Source organism: Henckelia pumila, chromosome 3, assembly GCF_033568475.1.
Source record: "Henckelia pumila isolate YLH828 chromosome 3, ASM3356847v2, whole genome shotgun sequence".
NCBI classification, from domain to species: Eukaryota; Viridiplantae; Streptophyta; class Magnoliopsida; order Lamiales; family Gesneriaceae; genus Henckelia; species Henckelia pumila.
The window spans coordinates 52,253,995-52,261,971 of NC_133122.1; positions in this window are offsets into that span (position 1 = coordinate 52,253,995).

Below are 7,977 nucleotides of genomic sequence, written 5' to 3' on the forward strand. Positions count from 1 at the left end.
ACAAAACTGGCTACGACAACGCTTTTTTGGGGACATTAACAACGCGGAAAAAGCGTTGTCTTTAGCCGTTTTTCTTGTAGTGATTAACAAGAAATATCCGAAAACATCAGCGTATCTGTTCACAATCGTTCAGAAATAAGGAAAAAGCTTGAGAGAATATGTTCGACGATTTACTCACGCAGTTCACGAAGTCCTACACGTGAACCACGATTTGCTGGCTGGAATAATGCAGCAAAACTTGCGCCCTGAAAGGTTTAAAGAATCTATAGCGACTATAAATAATCCAAGAAGTCATAACGACTATAAAAAAAATTTCAGAAGAAGTTATAGCGACTATAAAAAATTTCGAAAAAGTCAGAGCGACTATAAACAATTCAAAAAAGTCATAGCGACTATAAATAATCCAAGAAGTCATAAGACTATAAAAAAAATTTCAGAAGAAATCATAGCGACTATAAAAAAATTTCAGAAGAAGTCATAATGAATATAAAAAATTTTCAGAAAAAGTCAGAGCGACTATAAACAATTCAAAAAAGTCATCGTGACTATAAATAATTCAAAAAAAGTCATAGCGACTATAAACAATTCAGAAAAAGTCAGAGCGACTATAAACAATTCAAAAAAGTCATACCGACTATAAATAATCCAAGAAGTCATAAGACTATAAAAAATTTTTCAGAAGAAGTCATAGCGATTATAAATTTTTTTCAGAAGAAGTCATAGTGACTATAAAAAATTTATAAAGTCATAGCGACTATAAAAAAATTTCAGAAGAAGTCATAGCGACTGTCAAACTTTTTCAAAAGAATTCATAGTGACTTAAAAAAAATTTCAGAAAAAGTTTTAGAGACTATAAAAAAAATTTCAGAAGAATTCATAGCGACTATAAAAAATTTTCAGAAGAAGTCATAACAACTATAAAACTTTTTTCAGAAAAAGTCATATTGACCATAAAAAAAATTTCAAAAAAAATCATATCGACTATAAATTAAAATAATTCAAATCGAGTCAAGATTTAATCTCGAAAGAATAAAAGAATACACATATAAACACGTGTACACAATTCATTGAGATATTCACGTTAATAGCTTGTCACATCACTATTCATCATCATCATCATCGTTTCAATTTCTCGTAACTTTTTCTCTCTCCTGCATCAGAATTTCAAACCGCCGTAATTCCGCCATCAGTTATCGAAACTCGAAACTAAATATACCGTTGGACTCCTCGCGACAAGGGCTATCCACGGACATCCATTTTGCCTATTTTACTCGCGATTCCGACGAACCCAACTCCGGCAGCCTTCACGTTTTTGCCTTCGGTTGGCCGCTTCCGGCCGCCGAAACGCAAAACTAAATATACCGGTGGAATCTCCTCGACGAGAGCTATCTATTGATACCTATTTTGCGAAGTTTTATTGCGATTTCGAGAAACCCATTTTCCAGCCGTGCCGGTAGCCGCCGCCGCCGCCATGCCGTCTGTTGCTGTTGGTCAGTGTTGGGTTGATTTGGTTTAGTTGTTAGGACTTGTTTCGAAGTTTAGGATATAATTTCGAAGACATGGTTTTGATATCAACAGGCTAACTACGGACAAAAGCCTGAAATTTAGGTCCTGATGTAGAGTCGAACTAATACGTGAAAGGTTCCGCTAGATCAACAAACATGTTGGTATTTTGCTTGCCCCCAAAGAAGGACAATACCTTATCATGGAACAGACACCCCGCCAAATATATATATTTTTTAAAAATATATATATAGTACACCTTTTTCACTTCATAATATTTTTAAAATATTAAACAAAAGTTGTGAAAGTAAGACAATCAAAATTCTCAGGATTTTTTTGGTGCAGCAGACCATTTTAAAAACAAATAAAATAATTATTATCAACAACAAATAACATGTGTGTATGTGCATATGCGTGTATATACATGCATCTATCCATCCCTCTCACGGCCCAAGGAATTCATCGTCGCTTCGTTGCCTCGCCATTGCCGTCGCACTATCATCGCTGCCATACCACGGTCACCGTCGCACCGCAACCACTGCGCCCAGATCGAGCCTGGAAATGGAGCATCCACCGGCGGTGGACGTTCCATGCTGGAAGTCAACTCCGGGCACTGTTTTTCTCCATCTTCTCGCGCGACCATGCTCCTTGAACAGAAACGCCACGAACAATGCCGCCTCTGTCGAGCCAGATTTGGAAAGCTTGGAAGCTAATCCATGGCTGGAAATCGACATAAGACGTCGTCGCCGTCGCTGTCTCTCATTCTCTCCGCCGTGCCGCCGCCTCTCAACTCGTCGGCGATGATCCATGGTGATGGTGGAGGATTGCATAGATGTGGATATACACATATTTGCAAGCATAGATACACATATACATACAATACATATTTTATCTTGGGAGGAGAAGAAAAGATGAGAGAGTAAAATAGATTGGATTTGTACCTATCATGATATTATTTTGACTCTCTTTGATCTGTTAATTTTCCATCCGCGGCTGCTGCAATAAAAAAATTCAGAAACAATATTGAGTTAGTAAGTTGTGATGAAAACACTACGATGTTGAATTTATAATAGTAATACAGCCAGAGTTCTACTGAGTTTCTACAATTATTATTCTGGCAGGACTTTGATTCATATCATATTACACCACAATCCTACTGCAATTCTACGATCATTATTCAGACAGGACTGTAAATCCAACAATTTTTAATTGAACTAGGACTTTTTTTCCTACTATCTGCGATTCAATTGCAACACATTCATACTACAATTACTCTGTAACGGTATCTAAATTTTTTACTCTCGGTCATCTCGCCAAAACGACATGCCCGAGAGTGGGGGCTTATGATGGGTTATTACTCAATTTGACTTTCTCCCGGGCCCCATCCCAATGACTCAATCCATATGGATCCCATTTTACTCCGATATTTATTTGGACACTTTATCAAGGCCCATAAATATCTCAAAGCCCATAAGAGGTTAAATCTCATGAAACTCTCTGACTATCTATAAATAGCTCAAGCTCTCTCATTATTAAGGTACGCTCTCTATAGTCACATGCTCTAGTTCTCTAGAAATTTTATTGGGCAAATACTGACTTGAGCGTCGGAGTGTATTCGCCGGTCAACCCCCGGCGCCACTCACTTTGCTTTGTGATGCAGGTGACAACCCACGAAGTTCGTTCTCCAGAACCGTTCGAGTATTAATCCGGTTACCCGGATCTCCACAGATTACCCAGATTTTCTCCAATTGGGTAATATCAATTTTTTGCTACATCAGGTTTGGGTTTGGGAATTTTTTAAAATCCCCGAAGTTGATTGGAATGGGTATGAGGATGCTATCCCCATCCCCGAACATAGCCCGATAGACCCGATAATAATAATAAATTAATAATAACAAATGTATGTTTTTAAATTACCTTTGTTCCTTTTAAAAAAATTTTTACCTTTGTTCTATTTAACCCAACATTAGCGATAAAAACCGAATTCTCGTCGGCTTTCTCTCCTGCCATTAGCAATAATTGCACAAAATCTTTCAATTTTTCTTTGATACGCACGCTGCAAACAAAAAGATGAACTTTTAATAAAAATAATAAATTTTGTACTTCTAATATAATAATAATAAAATTATTACCTCAATAAGAACTTCATCAATAGTATCTAACTCAAATTCATGCTCAAATTTCTGGTGTCTCGAATAGTTGGAGACTACGCCACCAGTAACCCAAATATGAGAAACATATTCTAAATGCCCTCTTTCATTTCTCAATGTGACTGATAAAAATCCAATGCTCTGCACTCAAAAATATAGTTTATTATAATAGACAAATGAACGGATTAGTTAAAAATATACCGTAAATGATAGAAAAATGTAAAGTAAGAAAATAAAATATGAAACAAAACAAAAAGACTTTGAAGTGTTCTGTTTTTTTGATATATTATCTTTATTGATCAACAACTCTTTATAGAAAATTACATCTACGAAAACAACCAAAAAAATAACAACTACAATTGACAACTATGTTGAAAATGAGTGAAACTTACCGTCAAATATAAATTGTTGAATTAGTCTTTACAAATAATTCTAGTTTGTTATTAGTTTTCATTTTCTGATATTATTTCCATTTATTTAGGAGTTAGTGGTTTGCTCCTCTATATGCATGTTAGAGTTTGTTGAGTTTTCTAAGGATATCTTTTACTACTTGATACCCCCGAATGGCAGGGGCATCAGAGGTACTGCCAGGAGGGCATGAAAAGAAGTTGAAACCAGCACACGACTCCCATTATTTTGTAACTGACCCGGTTTGTCAAAAAACCCACCCAGCTACCTTGTTGACTCGGGCACCGGCTTTGTTGATAGCACATCAATACTTAAGCTGCAGATTTTGGTTTGTACTTCCAAATAAACTTTTAGATTCATAAATTCTTAATGATTCTCTCGTTGATTTTCTCCTTATCATAATTTGTTACACACTAAAGACTCAAAATATGGTAGATTATTTGATGCAACAACTTTGCTACGTATAACCATTACTAACTGAATTTATTTGACTAAGAAATAAATAACAACTTTAATTATTTCAACAGTAAAAACTTACAAAAATGACTCATTCGACTTTAATATAATCTTTGGTGATTGAAATAAAGTCCCCATCGCGGAACAAATCACTCGACACAACAGAAAATCCCATGACAAAATTTTCGAACGACTGTATATAACAAAACCAAAAAACAGATTAAAAAAAATTAAAATAATGTCTAAACTTAGCTACTAGAAAAGGCCGATAGACATACCTTCAAGCTAAAAAATAAAGACAAAATCACACTCACACCTTTGAAAGTGAACCACTCCTTGCCTTTTTGAATAAATTCTGACATTTTCGCATTGACAATCAATCCGCCCAAGCATAAAGATCCCAAACGTATAAAAAAATTAGCCTGCATTAAGAAATTCAAAATAAAAGTCCCACATTTTTTTCCTAGGTAATTAAATATTCACCCAAATACTTACACTTGACATATTTTCTGCAAGAAATTGCCACAAAGTTGTTTTGACCTCCTTCAAACCACTACTATGTGCTTTGACCTTCAAATCACTATAGTTACTGTTGTCATTGATGTGTGCTTTGTCCTTCGAATCACTGATTTCACTGTTGTCACTGTTGTGTGACTGTTGTCAATGCTGTGTTCTTTGTCCTTCGAATCAATGTTGTGTGTTGTGCTCTTTCAAATCACTCTTTGTCAGGAAAACCTGAGGATTTGTGCTATAAGTCAGATTTTTACTCAAAAGTCTAAAACATAAATATTCAAATTATAAATGAAAGAAAAATTTCAACTTGAATAGCACTATGTTCAAACAATAAATGAGGTGACCAAAAAAACCAGGAACTTTGAAGTGTGGAAAATTAACTAAGCAAAGAAAGACGTATATTCAAAAATATGTTCCCACTTACCCACACAATTGAACAAAGTCTCTGGAAAATAAGAGCAGCAAATGGTGATCGAAAAAAAACCATGGAAGCTTGCCTGAGCTTAAATGACCTAAAAAACGTAGAGAATCGGTTAACAAATGTTCCTTAAAACAAATAATAAGAAATAACAAACAATACAAAAATGAATATCGAACTTTACTAAATCACTACAATTGCTCCGCTCAATGTAATAAAAAGTAATCATATTATTCATATATGCATTTTCTAAACCTATCAAATGATTCTATGTTGAATACGACTATATCTGAATACACAAACAACACACAACAAGAGCGCTTTCGAGCAAAAAAGTGAAAGTAGATCTCCTGCTTTAGGTAGGTTTCCTCTCTTAGTTTCGTTGACTAAGAGCAGATCTTGCAATGGATTCTGAAGAAATTGAAAGAATGGTGAACAGACTAAACTTGAGGCCAGATAAAGAAAAGACATTGTTTGTTCTCCCAGCAAATTTGGCTAAGCTTGGTCAGAATCGACTTGGTTCAAGCTTGGTGGAATTTTTCTCTCCTAAGGCGATCAATAGGGAAACGTTCAGACATCAGATGCCGAAAATCATTCAAGCCACGAAGAATGTTGAAGTGGAGATCGTAAGGGATAACATCTTTCTCCTCGACTTTAAATCTCTGATTGACAGAAAGAGGGCTCTGCTTGAAGGGCTTTGGAACTTCTTTAAAGATCTGGTCATCTTCAAAGAACCTTTGGGATTACAAAAACCTTCGAAAATCCCATTTGATGATATCACGGTATGGGTCCAACTCCATAATCTTCCTCTAGCGTTTATGCATCCTGATATTATTAGAAGTATTGGAGAGCAAATTGGAGAAGTTATTGAGGTTGATACTGATGATGGAGGACAATGTATGGGCAAATTTGCTAGGGTGCGTATTACTAAACAATTATCACAACCTTTGAAAAAATGAATTTGGGTTTCTCCGGAAGATGACAGTGCTAAAATATGCATTTTACTTCTCTATGAAAAACTTCCGAACTTTTGTTTTGCATGTGGGAGAGTTGGGCATATTGCTCGGGATCAACAAAGAGACTCTTGAGTTTGGGGTCTGGATACGCGCTCTTGCTTCGTTGGGTGGTACAAAAAAAATTCGAACAAAATCCATATTGAGTCGGAGCGAACAAGTTCATCTTCATAGGCAACACCTAAGCCACTTATGGTTAATTATCAGAGATCGACAAAAACAGATTCTCAGGAAAATCGCAGGCCAATTAATCCTTCTCTGAAAGATAATGATAATGGAGAACAGGGTGATAAAACAGAGGATGTCATACAAGATACACCAATGGATATGGTTATTAATAAAGTAAATAAGCTGATCGAGCTGGGGTCGCCTGATGGAGTACTAATGCTGGAGGATGAATCTTTTAAAGTTGAGATTCATAATGAAAAAACTACAAAACCCAATAAATTTCAATGGAAGAGGATGGCACGGGACAAAGGAGAGTCAAAGATTCCAAATTTTCCATTAAGTGGATCTAAACATCTATTGGACATCAATTCTGAGGATTCCCAATGCTTGTAGCAAATTTGAAGTAAATTTAAAAGATGAAAAAATCAGGTATTCCAACGGCGAAGGTTGCTATTCAGTCCTGCTGATCATCATGAGTTGCCTTGTTTGAATGCACGAGGGTGCGGTTAGTAACCGAAAGACGCCCAAATATATTATTTCTTTGTGAAACTAAACTAAAATCATCGCAATGCAAATTTTGGAAAAGCTGCTTGAATTTCAGTGGTCAATTTATTGTTGATTCTCAAGGACGATTGATGTGCATATTCAATCTTATTCGATGGGTCATATTGATTGTATTGTTGTTTTTAATCAGAAATGTTTGCGGTTTATTAGTTTTTATGGTAACCCAGAGACGGGCAGACGTAGTTCTTCATGGGATTATTGCGACGGCTGAGCACATTATAACCAGAAATGGCAGGTATCCCGTGGTTATTAGGAGGTGACTTTAATGAAATAATGTTTGATCATGAGAAAAGAGGGGGATGTTATCGGAGTCCTAATCAAATGTTCGCTTTTTGAGAGGTTATTGAAGATTGTGGTCTAATAGATCTTAAGTTTTGGGGGGACAAATTCACTTGGCTCAATAAACAAATAGAAACTAGCCTTATATTTGAACGTCTGGATATATTCTTTTGTAATGGAGATTGACATATGTCTCATCCTACTGCAAAATTCCAGCATCTCGATTATTATGGATCTGGTCATCGGTCAATTCTCATTCAATTCTGCACAAAATCTGGATTCAATGCTAAAAAATTTCCAAAGAGGTTTTATTTTGAGCATAAATGGATTATTGAAGAAAACTTTCTCCCCTTCCTTGAGCAGCATAGGAATTCTCTTGGTCACCAGGTTAAAGTGCCTACTAAACTCTTGGATTGCCAGCAAAAGATTAAGGCTTGGGAAGGTAAAAGATTTGATCAATTGGGGAAGAGAATTTCTCAGCTTTGGGCTACTCTACAATTCCCAG